Consider the following 19,064-nt stretch of genomic DNA (forward strand, 5'->3'; position numbering starts at 1 on the left):
ACTCCTGAACATCCACAAATCCTCTGAGGTTCAGAGCCGACAAAGAAGTCACTTTATGACGGTCCTTTCAGTAAACACCTTTTACTTTTTATATGGTTGGCACTTTGCTTGTCTTATCTATCTAAACTAAGAAAGGGAAATTTCAGTAGTGCAGTAAATTCAATGCAGAATTTTTTACGATTATACTTTGCCTTCGGTGCAGTAAAATGGGAGGAAGCCGGCCAGTTCCAGGAATTCTGGTTCGCCCCAGGTCTTCTCACTCTTGTCCTGTATGATTGCCAAGATGAAAAGATTTGTACGCAGGGGTTTGGGATGCGGATCTCAGCAATGAAAGGGTCAAGTTCAGAAAAGAACACCCAAGGTCATTATGACAGAGGGCCTCCTGACTGAAAGAATTAATGTCAGTGTTGCCCACAGCAACAAATCATCATTACTTGCAGAATTTTATTTTTCAGGTCTGGGCAAAGCCTCCAAGCCAAGTTAAATATGTACCAAACTTATAAGGGGGGAAAGAGTTTCTTTTTTTTGGTGGCAATATTCTTAGGCATCGTCACATTCTTAATCATACTTTTATTACTGCAAATTTAAAGCGGAACTCCAGCCTTACCTTTGGTCTTGCACAGTTGTACAGGATTCCCCTCTGTCTTACTCTGATTTCACTGTACTCTGTGGGGTACATTTACTAAAAACTGTGCATGATAGCCAATCAGCTTCTAATCTCAGTTTGTTTATTTAAAATGTCATTAAACCCACATCATAAAAAATCTATCAATAAATGGTGTGTTACATGATGTTTATACTCACTCAGTCACTATGAGATTCATTTTCTGTATTCTGCAAAAAACCCGGTTGATCCTGCTGTTCTCTTATTCTACCTTCTGTTTATGCAGCACTGCACATGCTCAGTTCTCAATGAGTTTCTATGCTGAGCATTTCCTACCTATCACATCTGAGCTGCACATGTGACTATAGAGTCACACACGTGGGCATATATACAGTGGTAAATTACAGCCCACTACCTCCTTCCGCTTCTATGCCCACTAACCAGCTAAACACAATTGGGGTGGGATACTAAATATAGATTGATGGAGGCTTCATCTCTCAGTTATTCTAAGATACAGGCTGGAGGGGCGTGACATTTCCTGTGACTGACAGAAATCCACCCACACAATGTTATTGCCAAATAATAAAGATTTGATTAAAAAAATATATATATATATATATATATTATATATATTATATATATATATATATATATATATATATATATATATACATACACAGTATCTCACAAAAGTGAGTACACCCCTCACATTTTTGTAAATATTTTATTATATATTTTCATGTGATTACACTGAAGAAATTAGACTTTGCTACAATATAAAGTAGTGAGTGTACAGCTTATATAACAGTATAAACTTGCTGTCCCCTGAAAAAAACTCAACACACAGCCATTATTGTCTAAACCGTTTGCAACAAAAGTGAGTACACCCCTAAGTGAAAATGTCCAAATTGGGAAAAGGTGTCAATATTTTGTGTGGCCACCATTATTTTCCAGCACTGCCTTAACCCTCTGGGGCATGGAGTTCACCAGAGCTTCACAGGTTGGCACCACTACTCCATGATGACATCACAGAGCTGGTGGATGTTAGAAACCTTGCGCTCCTCCACTTTCTGTTTAAGTATGCCCCACAGATGCTCAATAGGGTTTAGGTCTGGAGACTTTTTTGGCCAGTCCATCACCTTTACCCTCAGCTTCTTTAGAAAGGCAGTGTTCGTCTTGGAGGTGTGTTTGGGGTAGTTATCATTTTGGAATACTGCCCTGTGGCCCAGTCTCCGAAGGGAGGGGATCATGCTCTGCTTCAGTACTGACATAATGTCACAGTTCATGTTGGCATTCATGGTTCCCTCAATGAACTGTAGCTCCCCAGTGCCGGCAGCACTCCTGCAGCCCCAGACCAGGACACTCCCACCACCATGCCTGACTGTAGGCAAGACATACTTGTCTTTGTACACCTCACCAGGTTGCCACCACACACAGGCTTGACACCATCTAAACCAAATAAGGTCATCTTGGTCTCATCAGACCACAGAACATGGTTCCAGTAATCCATGTCCTTAGTCTGCTTGTCTTTAGAAAACTGTTTGCAGGCTTTCTTGTGCATCATCTTTAGAAGAGGCTTCCCTCTGGGATGACAGCCATGCAGACCAATTTGATGCAGTATGCAGCGTATGGTCTGAGAACTGACAGGCTGACCCCCCATTCCTTCAACCTTTGCAGCAATGCTGGCAGCACTCATACGTCTATTTTCCAAAGACAACCTCCGGATATGACACAGAGCACGTGCACTCAACTTCTTTGGTCGACCATGGCGAGGCCTGTTCTGAGTGGAACCTGTCCTGTTAAACTGCTGTATGGTCTTGGCCACCGTGCTACAGCTCAGTTTCAGAGTCTTGGAAATCTTCTTATAGCCTATGCCATCTTTATGTAGAGCAACAATTTTTTCAGCTCCTCTGAGAGTTCTTTGCCATGAGGTGCCATGTTGAACTTCCAGTGTCCAGTATGAGAGAGTGAGAGCGATAACACCAAATTTAACACACTTGCTCCCCATTCACACCTGAGACCTTGTAACACTAATGAGTTACATAACATGGGGGAAGGAAAATGGCTAATTGGGCCCAATTTGGACATTTTCACTTAGGGGTGTACTTACATTTGTTGCCAGCGGTTTAGACATTAATGGCTGTGTGCTGAGTTATTTTGAGGGCACAGCAAATTTAATATTTACAAAATGTGAGGGGTGTACTCACTCACTGTATATATATATATATATATATATATATATATATATATATATATATATATATATATATATATACACAGTGAGTGAGTACACCCCTCACACAGTGGGTGGCACAGTGGTGCAGTGGTTAGCATTCTCACCTAGCAGTAAGAAGGGTCACTGGTTCAAATCCCAACCACAACACTGCCTGGAGTTTGCATGTTCTCCCTGTGCCTGTGTGGGTTTCCTCCAGGTACTCCGGTTTCCTCCCACACTCCAAAGACATGCAGGTAGGTTAATTGGCTTCTGTCCAAAAATTGACCCTAGTATATGAATGGGGATCCTTGGATTGTGGGCTCCTTGAGGGTAGGGATTGTGCGATGTACAGGGATAGGGACAATTGTAGACACTCAATCAGGATGGACTGGTGTCTTTATTCAACCTTACTAACTATGTAACTATATACATACATATATATATATATATAGAAATTTAAAACAGTCTATTGATATTTATCATTTATTTTTAATCTGTATTCCAAAGGATGTTTTTTTTATTTTGAACATATGACCAGCAGCAGAGAACTAGAAGCTTTTAATTAAAATAATTACAGTGCCATTATCCATATATAGAAATAGAAGGGGCAATGCAAAATAATCTGTGTATTTAGTATCACCTTGAGCTTTGACAAAAAAAAAAAAAAAAATAACAAAAAAACATGGAAGCCGGGTTTCTATGCAGAGCTGCACCAGATTTTGCACTCTCCAGCTTTAGTAAATCAACTCCTGTGAGCCTCTCACAATGTGCATTAGAAAGCTGTAGCAACCAGATAGCGTCTGCCTCATTCCCTGGCTGGATGATATACCCATCAAGACGTTTTTATATTTTCATAACTCAACGCTATTCCTCCATATCCAAAGCATAGTAGGTGAGCGTTCACACCATAGGATAAGAAGTATGTTATTAGAGAAAAGCGAGTGAAGGTTGTTAGTAGGTAAGTTAAATTACCGTACCTACTTTTTATTTCTCATCGGTCATATTTGACTGGTAAATAGGATATGTTTTTTGTGTCTCTTAAGACCCCTTTCACACCGAGGGGTTTTGTAGGCGCTATAGCGTTAGAAATAGCGCCTGCAATCCACCCTCAAACTGCTGCACCATTCATTCCAGTGTGATGCCCCGAGTGCTTTAACACCAGAGCGGTGCGCTGGCAGGATGGCAGGAAAAGTCCTGCCAGCAGCTTCTTTGGAGCGGTAAAGGAGCCGTGTGTTTACCGCACCTCCCCATTGAAATCAATGGGGCAGCACGGCTATACCGCCGGCAAACCGCTGCTATTGCGGCATATTGCGGGCGGTTTTAACCCACTAGCGGCTGAAATATGCCGCAAATCCGATGGTAAAACGCAGCTAAAAAATAGCTATAGGCTCGGCGGTGTGAAAGGGGTCTAAGTGATATCAGTTTCTTTCTGTCCCTCTGGACTGATAACTGATTTTGTAAGCCATGCGTGTATAGATGTGTGATTGGGTGGTATCCCTGGTGTACACCATTTTTGCTATATAATAAAAAAACAATAGTTTTTGTTAATTGATAGATTGTGCAATTATCAGGGGATTCCACCAAAGTATTGATAGGGCTCACACATGGACTGTCGCTTTTAGAATGACATCCGGGAGGTGGAGCTTATATGTATGTGTAAATCAGTGTGAGGAAGAGAGTCTCTATGTCTATGTCCTGACGAAGTTCCGGGGCGGAACAAAACATGTAGACACGATACAGGAACGGACCGCCCACTCACTACACACTGCATGCTTTAACCATGAACTGGATACCTGCGTTACCACTGGAATCCCCAGCTATGAGATTTGCCTGCTATTGGACAATTTGTTGGCAGACTGCTATTGGTGCACTATAGGACTGAGTGTCTGTGCATTGTGGGAGCACGGCTCAAGTATGGCAGTGGCGTGCCACCCGGCACCTGCATGGGACATTTACCTGCACCAAAAGTGCAGTATAATACATACCATCCTTGCCCTGATCCCACTACCCGTGAAGCTATCAAGATTTGGGATGTCCTACGATCATAGCACACAGAGAGCTACTGCAAGATTGAAGCAGAACTAGTTGAAGATTGGTCATCGGCAGTATGTGCGGGTACCCAGAGTGTCGGGGCCTAGCACTAGCCGGACCAGATGCAACTTGAGTTTTCATGTTCGAATTCTCATGTCTGCTAAGACACACATTGAGTGATTGACGTTATCCCACTGCTTTTATTATTTGTCATCACATAGGTGTGGAACGATCAGTAGAACTTCCAGCCTTTGGAGCAGCTTCCTTTTGACATCATCCTAGCAGAATGTTGGCCATGTGAACTTCCATACTGTCCTTACTTACTGGAACAACCACTCCAGGCATTTATTATTACCTGTATTGTAGGGACTGGCAGTGTGATTATATTTTCCCAGGGTTGACTTTTAGTGGGGTCAAATAGTTCCGTCTTTCATGTATAACTTATATAGAGGGTTGTACTGCATTCACCCATTGTGGCTCTAAGGTGGAGAGCTACTCCATATAGGATCCCGGGAAATCACTGGATCCCTGGATGTTTATGAATTTACATCCCATTTTGGCGGCAGGTGCAATTATTAGGGGTAACATCTTGGGGGGCTTTAGTCATAGCCACGTTCCAGCTCTGAGGGGGGAGGCTTTCTCTTTAATACAGTTGCCTGGTTATAGTTTCAGGGGGGGCAGGTGGGTATGAGTAATTTGTATTGGGGTGGGGGTGGTCTTATAGGGTGCATGGGGGACTATCGTGTGGGGGGGAAGGATGTTGTATCTAGTGGTGAGCCAGATCCACTATTATCTTTAATAAAGTATGAGGAGGTAACTTTTGGGTGTTCACGTTTTTATTTTCATTTTTGGTAGATCCTATATGTACAGTCAGTGAACACAGCCTGCCCTCATTCCAGGGAGGTGCCCCCATTTATTCACAATATCAGGCTCCCAATATTTTTATTTTGTAAGTTAAATTATCACTCTGCACCGAGCCGCCCAGGTCCTCCTCTGCCCAGGTCCCCCACTGGTGCTCCTGGCTCCTACCGTGTGCCTTCATAGCAAGCAACTTGCTATGGGGCACTCGTGCTTGCTGACTTCTGAGCGTGGCTCAGCCCTGCCCCCTGCTCTCTCCTCACTGGCTGTGATTGACAACAGCAGGAGCCAATGAGAAAGAGAGTAAGGATTGCCGCTGTTTTAGTGCACATCGCTGGATTGAGATCGGGTCCAGGAAAGTATAAGGGGGGCTGGGGGGGAGTTGCTAGCAGAAGTTTTTTAACCCTAATGACAGAATGCATTAGGCACCTTTCACACAAGTGGACCATTTAGGTCCGCCTGTCAGTTTTTTTCAGGCGGACCTGACTGGACGCTCTATGTACCTCTATGGAGCGATGGAAACCCTATTTTTCATCCGCCTGTGGATTGCCTGTCCATTTTCATCCAATCTCCCCATAGAGGAAAGCAGAGATCAGACAGTATATTTAATTTATATGCAGCCGGTGGCGTCACCGGCGCATGCGCTCTGAAGGAATGGCATACACTTGCTATTTCTTCAGAGCCATGCTATAAACAGCGACTCCTTTAAAAAACCTTGTACCTTTAGAAACACTTTAAGCCCTTGCACACGCGGTCGGACATTCCGACGGAAAATGTCCGATCGGACCGTGTTGTCGGATAATCCGACTGTGTGTGGGCTCCATCGGACTGTTTCCATCTGACTATCCAACGGACAAAGTTTTAGAGCTGGGCTATAAAACTTTCCGACAACATGATCCGATCGGACTTTGTCTGATTGTGTGTAGAGAATTCCGATCGGACAAAGTGCCACGCATGCTCAGATCAAATTCCTAGACTAAAGCTATTGGCTACTAGCCTGAACGTAGTCCTGTCATAACTAAATAACATCATCACGTTCAGAACGATAGGATTTTCCGACAACTTTGTCCAACCGTGTGTATGCAAATCCATCGGATTTTGTTATCCGAATGTACGACCGTGTGTACAAGGGCTTAGAGGTTATAAAAACCAGGGATAACTTTTTGTAGTACAAATGTGTACAGATCTGTATCACAATAAAGGAAAGTGTTAGTGGCATGCTCACTGTGGCCACCCAAAAGGGGAAATTCCGCTTTAAGAACTCGCCTCCCGCTACTTTTGAACAATTGGCACTTTTGTTGACCGAATGGAGGGGGGGGTGCAGGTACCCGGATTTTGACAGATACCTGCTTCCCACTTCCGTTCTGCGCTCAGAAACAGAAGTTCTCCTCCCTTCCTCCCCTGCAGTCTTCTGGGACATCGACAGGGACCAGAAGACTGCATCAACCACTCACGATGTGCAGCGCGACTTACGCAAGCGCAGTGGGCACCCCATGAGTGCCCATTGTGAAGATTCCGGCAACAGGGAACAAAGCCAACGGGTGAGACCGACTGGAGTGAGCACACCGTTGGATCGTGGGATACAGGTGAGGGGCGTGTTTTTAGAAGTCAACAGCTCCAGTTTTTTTTTATTCTCACCAGTGGCTGGAACTTCGCTTTAAAAAAACGAAAAAAGCCTTAAAAAAGAAAAGTAAGGGAGCCATCCCACCTGATATGGACTGATGAGTTGCAATGTATTATATTTTTGTTTTTGGGTTTGTTTGTGCTTTTAGCGTGCATTGCTTTTACTGACATGCCGTTAACGAACACAACATACTAGTGTGAACAGGCCCAGGTGCTCTCTGGTACATGCACCACTCTCCTACATTTTATATCAACATATGAAATAAAGTATGACTGGTTACTGATGAAAGCTTCTAGAATTTTTGTCGGATTCCTGAGATATATAGTCTAAGTCATACTTGTATACTATCATTTCACATAACCTGACAGGGAAAAGAGGGCCTTTTACATTGTGTGCAGTGGCCTGCGATAATCTCTCCGGATGACATAGTACCATTTATTTCTCTGGCGATTGTAATAGTCCCTGCGACCACCCTGTATTTATCTCTTGCTTTACAATCTCACACCTACATGGAGTGTGACAGCCCACTCCGAGACACCGCACACAATGCACCATCATTCTCATTCCTTGAAAGCTCACATCTAAAGCTTTCATTAGTGATAGTTAGAAATGTACCATTGTGCATAGAAATGTATACAAGTGCATCCTGTGCATTCATTACTCCATCTCCCACACAAATTAAACAGCAGATAATCAATATGTGCCGGGGAAGAAAAGACGCCCAGGACCGGCTTCTTCCAAACCGTATAGAAGTACTCTGCTAAGAACCATTAATTCTAAAAAACACATTGTTATAGAAAAATGTATTTGTCAGTAGAAATGTCAGTAGCTTTTAGCACTGAAGGTATTTCATATAAAATGCATTTAAGCGAAACTCAAGATCGAGAAGGTCTGGTTCACAGTCTTCATACTAACTGAGTTGAGTGAAGGCCAGTCAAGTTCCTCCACCCCAAACTCGCTCATCCATGTCTTTATGGACCTTGCTTTGTGCTCTGGTGCCCAGTAATGTTGGAACATCAAGGGATCATCGCCAAACTGTTCCCACAAAGTTGGGAGCCTGAAATTGTCCAAAATGTCTTGCTATGCTGACACCTTAACAGTTCCCTTCACTTGAATTAAGGGGAGAAGCCCAATCCCTGAAAAACAACTCCACACCATAATCCCTCCTCCGCCAAATGATTTTGGGCCAGTGCACAAAACAAGGTCCATAAAGCCATGGATGAGCGAGTTTGGTGTGGAGGACTTGACTGGCCAGCACAAAGTCTGGACCTCAACCCAATAGAACACTTTTGGCATGCATTAGGCTGAATTCACACCTGAGCGTTTTGTTTTCAGGCAGAAAGTCGCGTGTTTTTAGTGCGATTTTGACGTGATTTTGTACAGGTCAAAAGGTCACCAATGTAAAAAGCAGAAAAACGCCTGTAATCTGCCCAAAAAGAAGCTCATGTACTTTTTTTGAACTTCAGGCGTTTTTCATGTGTTTTGCTTCGGAGGTGACAAAATGCTCAGATGTGAACAGGTACCACTGAAATGAATGGGATTTTGCTTGTTCAGGGTTTTTCAGGCGTTTTGTCGGGCGCTTTACAATCGTTTTACGAGCTGAAAACACTCAGGTGTGAATACAGCCTTAGAGCAGGGACCCCTTGTCAAGTACAAGCCAAGCCAGACAAGCCTCCCATACCTGAAGTATTGAGTACTTCTCTCCTGTCCCAGCATCTGAATGGAGTATAGTAGTGAGTATGGTAAGCTGGAAAAGGTAATTGTTTATAACCACTTGCCAACCGGCGCATGTAGATTTACGTCGATAGAATGGCATGGTTGGGCAAATGGGCATACAGGTACGTCCCTTTGAATTTGGCGCCGCGTGGTCACGTGCGCGCCACCTGTGGCGTGCGCGACTCTGCCGGGAGCTCCGTGAGTAGGATCGCAGGTCCCACGGACTCAATGTCTGCAAAGATACCCGCAATCGTCTCACGGAGCTGAAGAAAGGGGAGATGCTAATGTCAACAAGCATCTCCCCGTTCTGCCTAAAACCTGTGATCGGGAGCTATGATCAGTGAAGTGTCATTTGTAGTCAAGCCCCCTAACAGTTAGAATCACTCCCCAGGACACACTTAACCCCTCCCTAGCCCCCTAGTGGTTAACCCCTTCACTACCAGTGTCATTTTTACAGTAATCAGTGCAATTTTATAGCACTGATCGATGTAAAAATGACAATGGTGCTAAAAATGTGTCAAAATTATCCGACGTGTCCGCCATAATGTTGCAGTCCCGATAAAAATCGCAGTAAAAAAAAAAATAGTAAAAAAAAAAAAAAAAATAGTAAAAAAGAATGAATGATAAAAATGCCATAAAATTAATCCCTACTTTGTAGATGCTATAACTTTTGCGCAAACCATTCAATAAAAGTTTATTGTGATTTTTGTTATCAAAAATATGTAGAAGAATACGTATCAGCCTAACCCGAGGAAAAACATTGTTTTTTAATATATTTTTTGGGGATATTTATTATAGCAAAAAGTAAAAAATAATGCCTTTTTTTCAAAATCGTCGCTCTATTTTTTATTATAGTGCAAAAAATAAAAACCGCAGGGGTGATTAAATATCACCAAAAGAAAGCTCTATTTGTGGGAAAAAAAGGATGTCAATTTTGTTTTGGTGCGACCGCTGTTTTTTTTTATTTATTTATTTTATTTATATATTTTTTTTCTTTTTGCTATACTACATATCCAAAAAAACTAATTTCTTTATTAGTTTAGGCCGATATATATTCTTCTACATATTTTTGGTAAAAAAAAAAAAAAATCGCAATAGGCATATACTGATTGGTTTGCGCAAAAGTTATCGTGTCTACAAACTATGGGATAGATTTAGGAACTTTTTTTCTATTGTTTTTCCGCCGCCGCCGCCCCGTTGTGATGGCAACCTGAGCTGTTGACGGTGCTTCCATTTAAGGTTACTGCGCATGCGCGAGATCGGGGATACAATGGGTGGTGCATGCTGGTCGATCAGCGGCACAGTATCCCGGAAGAGGATGCCCACAGGCAAGATGAGAACTGTCTGTCTGAAGTTTTAAAAGTTTATTTTTTCCTAGAAAACGGACATCTTACAGCAAGAAAAACTGAACAAGTGAGTTATGCCGCGTACACACGACCAGACTTTTCAACATCAAAAGTCCGATGGAACAATTTCCGGCAGATCATTCGATCGTGTGTGGGCTGCAGCGGACTTTTGATTTGCAAAAGTCTGACAGACTTTAGAAATGGAACATGTTTCAAATTTTTCCGCCAGAACTCCACCGGACCCAGTTCCTACCGAGAAATCCGCTCGTGTGTATGCTAGTCCGACGGACAAAAACAGATGCAAGGGCAGCTATTGGCTACTGGCTATGAACTTCCTTATTCTAGTCCAGTTGTACGTGATCACGTTCAAATCCGTCGGACTTTGGTGTGATTGTGTGTGGCCAAGTCCGTTCATTCGGAAAGTCCGTCAGAACTCTGTCAGAACTCCGTCAGAACTCCGTCGAAAGTCTGTCGGACCTTGTCCCTCGAAAAGTCCGGTCGTGTGTACGTGGCATAAGATATTTAAATCACAGAATCTTTGTCATAGTCCAAAAAAAAAAAAAAAAAAGTTGTAGACAGTGGAACCCCGCTTTAATAACATTCAATTACAATATGACTTGAGTCACAATCTGTATTATTTTTTTCTTTGTTTGCTAGTTTTTTTTTTCCTACAAAAGTGGAGTTACCCTTTAAATTAGTAAGGAAAGCTGATATCTGATTGCTGTATGTCTACACCTTGTTGTGCTGGGTGTTACAGTCCCACTTTAGATAGACACTAGAGATTTCCCTGCTGTCTACCACTGATTCAGCTATATAAAACCCCTGGAGATTGAATCTGTTAACGAAAAAAGCTTAATTTTAAACAGCCATGACTCAGGCTTGGCACAAAAAAATAATCTATTTATAACCCCACAAGTCAGATCCTTGTACAAGTTGGTAGCTAGGCTGGAGAAGTCTGGAGTGTACAAGAACCATCATTCTCTCTGCACAAGTCTTCACATTAGGCGGCGAGCATCACCACATGAAATAAAGAAGATTGAGTATTTACTTCAATGTAAAGCTGTCTATTCCGATTCAGTTCTGGGCCACCTTGTCCCTTGTTTTAATAAAAGATTTTCTTGATCATACATCACGGGACACAGGAGCTTCATTACATAGTGGGTTATATAGGCACCTTCGGTGATTGGACACTGGCTAACCCCAATTAAAGAGAATTCCTCCCCTATATAACCCCTGCCATATGGGGGGCACCTCAGTTTTTTCGCCAGTGTCTAAGGTGGTTGGTCACGTAAAACATGTGCTATGAAGAAAGCTCTATACAGGTCCCTGCGGGGGTCTAGGGCTATGATAACCGGATCCATATCTCGGGCCGATATTTGACTCCCAAGATGATATGGTACCTGGGCCTCATCATCCGAAGAAACAAGGTTTTGCCTGTAAGTCCTCTCCTTTGGAAGACTGGGCTCTGGGAAAACCAGACTTGGTGTACTATTTAAACAGTGGCACGAAAGTTTCTGGCAGAGTCTTTTACAAGGTCCAGGTAAGAGGTTCCTCTGAGAAGGAACCCAAAAAATCCTTAAGGTTGGCACAACACTGCCCGCCGTGATGGGTGAAGGCTGTAATCTGTCTGTTTCAGCAGTTTCTGCGGCGGGGACAGGTAAGAGAAGTTAATCCTATATAAATCATATATTATGGATTTCTTCATGTGAGAAGTTGAATGTCTTACCTGGTTTCCGCCACTAGAGGGAGTAAGAGCAGCCTGATGCATACTTACATGCCTTCCAAGTATACACGCTCAGTGAAGCCAGTCTCTGGATGGCTCACATCCTCCGCTGCAGACTCTGCCACAATACAGGTAAAAAAGAGGTCCCGCGTAGTCTGGGGGTCCCGCGCAGCTCTATAGGTGGTCCTCTTTCCCCCCCTCGGACGCCGGCAGTCCTCGTGCGTGCGCTCCCATATTAAATGAAGAAGGGGGGTTGTGGTTGCGGGCCATGCACACCAGCGTGCACGGCGCTTACTGTGCAGGCACCAAAGCTGCAAATTTAAAAGCCCAGAACGCCAGGAAGCTGTAAATGGAGGACACAGAGCTGTGGGCAGTAAGCATCCTAAGGGGTTGGATCCAGGCAAACCTAAGACACCTACTCAGCATCAGGTTGTGCAGTTTAAGCATATATATATTTATTGTGAGACTTGTAGCACAACAGTGATTGCACTTTGTACTAGTACCTCTGCTTTGTAGCTTAGGACTATGTCTCCTCGTAAGAGGGTCTCAGGGGGAAGTAACAAGGGCACTGGTAAATCACCGCCTAGGTCTAGGGGCCCTAAAAATGCCTGTAGATTATCATCCCCCCTGCAAGATGGGAGCCAGTCAGTGCCCCTGTCGGGTTTTGCAGCCTCTCCTAATGTTTCAGCCCCAGCGTATGTCACTGAAGACTCCCTTAAGGCTACATTGGAGGGTTTTGAGGGGAGAATTATGAATTTTATTTCAGCTTCCCTGAAAGATATCAGAAAAAGGGGTAGATTCCCCCCCCTCCCCCCGCTGAAATTCCTCTTTCAGATGACACCTCTGACAATGAGGAGAGATCCCTGTCATGGGATAGGGATCAAGAGCAGTCGGATGAATCAGAGGAAGAGGAGAGAGTCCCCTCCTCCCAGGCACTTAGAAAGCAAGTACAATATTACACTGAATTGGTGTGTACCACTTTCAGAATGCCCGCTGCTGAGGCCGCTACATACTCTGTTTCTTCCCTGGGGGTCAGGAAAATCCCACAGACTGCCTTTTCCTTTCCAATTCATCCCTTAATGGATAAATTGTTGTATGAGGATTGGGGACATCCCGATAAAATGTTTGCTCCTCCTAAAAGATTTTCTATGCTTTATCCTCTGGAGGAAAGTTTCACCAAGAAATGGGGGGTCCCATCTGTCGATGCGGCTGTTTCTTGTGTGAATAAAAACCTGACCTGTCTTTTGGATAATGCTCAGGTATTTAAGGATCCAACTGATAAGAAGCTGGAAACGTTATTGAAAGCCTCCTTTTCCATGGCTGGCGCTGTAGTGCAACCTACAGTCGCAAATGTGGGGTTGTGTCAGTTCCTCAAGGAACAGGTTAAGCAGATGCTTGGCCTCCTTCCCAGTGAGGAAGTGGAGAATTATGCAGAAATTCCTCAAATTCTGTGTTTTATGATTGATGCGGTTTTGGATTCTGTCCAACAAACATCACGTTTGTCTCTCCTGTTGGTACACATGCGAAGGGCCTTGTGGCTCAAGAATTGGGCAGCTGAGCTGTCGCGTAAAAGATATTTGACTGGGTTCCCGTTTAAAGGGGAATGCTTAATTGGGGAAGAATTGGATAAATTCGTCCAAAAGATTACAGGGGGTAAATCTACTCTCCTGCCAGTCAAAAAGAACAAACGTCCATCATTTAGGTGTTCTCTTTCTCCCGGAGCATCAAGCTCTAAGCAGTGGCGACGGCCTTCCCAACCTCCCTCTAGAGGCCAAGGTCACGCCCAGGGGCAGAAAAAGACTTGGGGGCGAAAGCCTGCCAAGCAGAGCCCAAAAGCTTCCTTGTGAAGGGGCGCCCACACTTGGCTGAGTGGGGGGAAGGCTCCTGCAGTTTGCAGAAGCCTGGCGGGAAGAGATTCGGGACAAATGGGTAACCTCCTCAATATCTCTGGGCTACAAGCTAGAGTTCCAGGAGATTCCACCATCTCGCTTCCTAAGGTCAAGGATCCCCAAGGATCCAGTAAAGCAAAGACCGCTACTTCTGGCCTTAGATCGCTTACTATCGCAGGGGGTGATAGTGGAAGTGGACCAAAAAGAACAGGGTTCAGGCTTTTACTCAAATCTCTTCACCGTTCCAAAGCCAAATGGAGATGTCAGACTTATCCTGGATCTTGGGTCTTTCCGAATGCAGTCAATACGCTCTGTGGTCGCTTCCCTGAAAGGAGGGGAGTTTATGGCATCAGTAGATATCAAGGATGCATATTTCATGTGCCAATATTTCCCGCACACCAAAGGTATCTAAGGTTCGCGGTAGATCAGAACATTTTCAATTTGTGGCCCTGCCTTTCGGTCTCGCTACAGCTCCTCGAGTCTTCACAAAGATTCTAGACCCTCTCTTGGCAAACCTAAGAGGTCAGGGTATAACCGTGATAGCTTATCTAGACGATTTGCTACTCATAGAGCGAACAGTAGCGCTCTTGAACCACAGTTTTATCAAAACATTAGAACACCTGAAACACCTAGGTTGGATTATAAACCTAGAAAAGTCGTCCCTGCAGCCTGCTACCAGGTGGGAGTATCTGAGCATGGTCATCGACACCGCTCAGGGCAGGGTGTTTCTACCAAGGCCGAAGGCCATGGCTATAGGGGCTCTGGTGCGCCTAAGAGAAGGACTTCTCCCATTCGGCTGTGTATGAGACTGTTAGGGAAAATGGTCGCCTCCTTCGAGGCCGTTCCATTCGCCCAGTTTCACTCAAGGCCTTTGCAGAGATGCATCCTTGCGGCTTGGAACAAGAAGCCCCAGGCCTTGGACCTTCCTATGTATCTATCCCCAGGGACACGCAGGAGTCTCGTTTGGTGGTAACAGACCAAGAATCTGCTGAAAGGCAAAACTTTTCTTCCCCTTCCATGGAAGATTGTAACTACAGATGCCAGCCTGACAGGCTGGGGAGCAGTGTTGGAAGAAGTATGCACGCAGGGGAAATGGTCTGCGACCGAAAAACTACTGCCCATAAATATTCTGGAAATTCGGGTAGTTTATATGGCCCTCATGAACTGGTCCTACAGACTACAGGGTCTCCCTGTTCGAATACAGTCCAACAATGCCACAGCTGTGGCTTATATCAATCACCAGGGTGGCACCAGGAGTCTGGTTGCACAAAAAGAGCTGAATCGCATACTTGCTTGGGCAGAGAGGCATGTTCCATGCCTTTCTGCAGTCTTCGTTCCAGGAGTGGAAAATTGGCAAGCAGACTTTCTAAGCCGCCAATACTAATGCCCAGGAGAATGGGCTCTACACCCCGACATATTTCAGACCATATGTCACAAATGGGGCACTCCAGACGTAGATCTGTTTGCGTCTAGATTCAACAGGAAGCTGGACAAGTTTGTGTCAAGGACAAGAGATGTATTTGCTCAGGGGTCAGATGCTCTGACAATTCCCTGGGATCGGTACAATCTAATTTATGCCTTCCCACCATACCCGCTTCTGTCACGGTTCCTGGGAAGAGTCAAGAGGGAAACAAAGTTGGTTCTATTGGTAGCCCGGGCTTGGCCCAGGCAACCTTGGTTCGCAGAGATCATGAAGTTGGCAGTAGGCAGACCTTGGATCCTTCTTCTCTGGTCAGATCTGCTTTCGGAGGGTCTAATTTACCATCCTGCTTTACACAGTCTGGATTTAACCGTTTGGCTGCTGAGACCCACATTCTGAGGGACCGTGGACTCTCAGAGCCAGTCCTTTCTACTCTGGTCAATGCCAGAAAGCCGGCCTCCAGGCTTATTTACTACAAAATCTGGAAGGCATATGTTTCCTGGTGGGAACCCAGGGGATGGCATCCTAGAAGGTATGTCGTTAGCAGGATCTTGGCTTTCCTCCTGTCAGGCCTAGAAATAAATTTGGCCGTAAGCACTATCAAGGTGCACATTTCAGCCTTGTCAGTGTTTTTCCAGAAGCCACTTGCATCACATTCTCTTGTGCGGGCTTTCATTCAGGGGGCCATGCGGTTAAGGCCGCCAGTCAAACCTCTGGTATGCCCATGGGATCTAAATTTGGTTCTCTCGGCATTGCAGGGACAACCATTATAACCATTGCATCAGGCTTCGTTAGTTCTTTTGACTAAAAAAATGTTTTCTTGATAGCCATATCCTCAGCTAGAAGAGTGTCAGAGCTGGCAGCTCTCTCGAGCAAGGAACCTTATCTAATTATTCATAAGGACCGAGTAGTGATGCGTCCTAATAGGTCCTTTCTACCTAAGGTGGTTTCAGGATTCCATTTGAACCAAGATGTAACCCTACCTTCCCTTTTTCCAGATCCACAGTCCGCAGAAGAAGAGTCTTTGCACACTCTAGATGTGGTGAGGGCAATCAGTATCTATCTCCAGGCAACTGCTCAGATAAGAAAGACTGATTGTTTATTTTGCCAGAAGGCCCTAAGAAGGGCCAAGCGGCATCAAAATCCACTCTTTCAAGATGGATTAGACAAGTTATTCTTCAGGCCTATAGTGTAAAGGGGAAGAGTCCTCCTTTTCAAGTGAAAGCGCACTCAACTAGGGCTGTAAGCGCTTCTTGGGCAGTGCATCAACAGGCCTCTCTGGCTCAGAACTGTAAGGCTGCAGCTTGGTCATCAGTCCACACATTCACCAGATTTTATCAGGTGGATGTCTGAGGGCAAGAGGATACCGCCTTTGGGCACAGTGTACTGCAGGCTGCAGTTTAGATCCTCAGGTCCATGGCAGTCTATAATTCTAATCTGTGTCTCCCTCCCCTCAAACTGAGCATTGCTTTGGGACATCCCACTATGTAATGAAGCTCCTGTGTCCCATGATGTATGATCAAGAAAATAGGATTTTTATATACAGCTTACCTGTAAAATCCTTTTCTTGAGAGTACATAACGGGACACAGAGCTCCCACCCTTCTTGGGTTTTACGTGGATTCTTATTGCTTTGCTACAAAACTGAGGTGCCTCCCATATGGGAGGGGTTATATAGGAGGAATTCTCCTTAAGTGGGGTTAGCCAGTGTCCAATCACCGAAGGTGCCTATATAACCCACTATGTAATGAAGCTCCTGTGTCCCGTGATGTACTCTCAAGAAAATGATTTTACGGGTAAGCTGTATATAAAAATCCTATTTTTAAAGCCTTGTAGTACTTATTTGTACTGCTGGAGATTCCCTTCTTGGCACTCCAGTCAGCTAGTAAAGTATACATAGGCCTAGGCATTTGGTCAGGGTTAACAAAAATCAATGTTTTAACCACCTTCTTATTGGGCATCTAAACCCCCTCCTGCCCAGACCAATTTTCCGCTTTTAGCGCTCTCACTCTTTGAATGACAATTGCGTGGTCATACAACATTGTACCCAAATTATTTAATGTTTTGTCCCCACAAATAGAGCTTTCTTTTGGTGATATTTTATCACCTCTGGGTTTTTTATTTTTTGTTAAACAAATTAAAAGAAGCGAATTAAAAAAAACAAAATGCAAAACCGTTTTATATTTTGTTAATAAATTTTGCAAACAGGTAATTTGTAAATTGCAAGTGGCTGAAAGAGGAGATTGTGCAAAAACACATGAATAAGGCCACACTGCCTTTGCCAGAAAGGTATACACATTAGTTCCATGCATCCATGTACAGGCAGTTCCATTCATGTCTATTGGGATACAGCAGCTGCATGGACACAGTTGTTGGTCCCAATTTGACAGCCGTGCGGGTGAGTGTCCCCGAACATAGACAGTGTGCGTTCGGGGATTTGCCCCCACACCCACCCGACTGTCAAATTGGATCCAGCACAGCTGCTGCATCCCAACATTCGCAAATGGGACTGGATGTATGTGGATGCACAGAACGCAAAGGTGGCCTTTAGCACAAGCATATGGATAGCTAGGCCCATGTGAATGAGGCCTAATAAGCAAAAAACAATTCATTTTATTAAAAAAGAATGTAAATAGTTTATTATATACGATACTTTATATGCAAAAAAAAATAATGCCATCCAAGTAAGGTTTAAATATATTTTACTATAGGTTCACTTTAAAGCCATTTTTTTATTTTTTTGGCTGTTTATATAGTGTATTTGTCGGGTATTTGCGTTTCAGAGATCAAGCTAAAATATATAACATTTAACTTTGTGTAATGTAATGTATCACATTAGGATAAACAGATAGATAGATTATAGATAAATAATTAGATAGATAGATAGATTATAGATAAATAGATAGATTATAGATAAACAGACAGATAGATAGATTATAGATAGATAGATAGATAGATTATAGATAGATAGATAGATAGATAGATAGATAGATAGATAGATAGATAGATAGATAGATAGATAGATAGATAGATAGAGGAAAAGATTGCCAGTGAGACAGACAGAAGGCACAATATTCCATTTTAATGTTTTTACTTTTTTATATTTGAAATCATAGCATGCACAAATGTGAAAGTATAATAACCAATGCAATGGAATAAAACTATGGTGTGATTTGAAGGTTTTTTATTATTAAATTTCTATATTAAATTGGTGAAGCCATAACACCATTAAAATCTGCGGATGTAGCCAAACCCTGACTGCCATTGTTATGAGGGGGGTAACCTAGTCTTTTGGCACAGTAGCGTAATGAATCCGTCTTAAAAAAAAAAAAGTTAAAGCCTTTTAAACAAAAATAATTATTTTTAATGACTCATATTTACTTGTTTATTCCTTATTTTTTTGTTTAACCGTTTGCAGACAGCAACACATATATACACGTTATGGTTTGCAAGTGGTTTACTAGGATTATGGCTGAAGATATCAGCCATAACCCCGGTATTGTTTCTTACAGCCGGCGGCTGACTCTCTCTTAAAAGCATACCCAGTGGCTCATGAGCCGCTATAACGCTAATCCCCCCCCCCCCCCCCCACTGCTCGCCAGTGTCTCTCTCGGGCTTACCGTTTCCGCAGCTCGCCTA

General features: G+C 43.7%; 1 protein-coding gene across 4 annotated transcripts in view; it reads right to left on the minus strand.

Moving 5' to 3' along the window:
• Positions 1 to 19,064, minus strand: part of ANKS1B (ankyrin repeat and sterile alpha motif domain containing 1B) — a 231,398-nt gene that overhangs the window by 148,872 nt on the left and 63,462 nt on the right. The window lies entirely within an intron of this gene.

The sequence above is a fragment of the Lithobates pipiens genome, unplaced genomic scaffold (genome assembly GCF_037356315.1).
Source record: "Lithobates pipiens isolate NorthernLeopardFrog02 unplaced genomic scaffold, aLitPip1_a1.2 Scaffold_8, whole genome shotgun sequence".
NCBI lineage: Eukaryota > Metazoa > Chordata > Amphibia > Anura > Ranidae > Lithobates > Lithobates pipiens.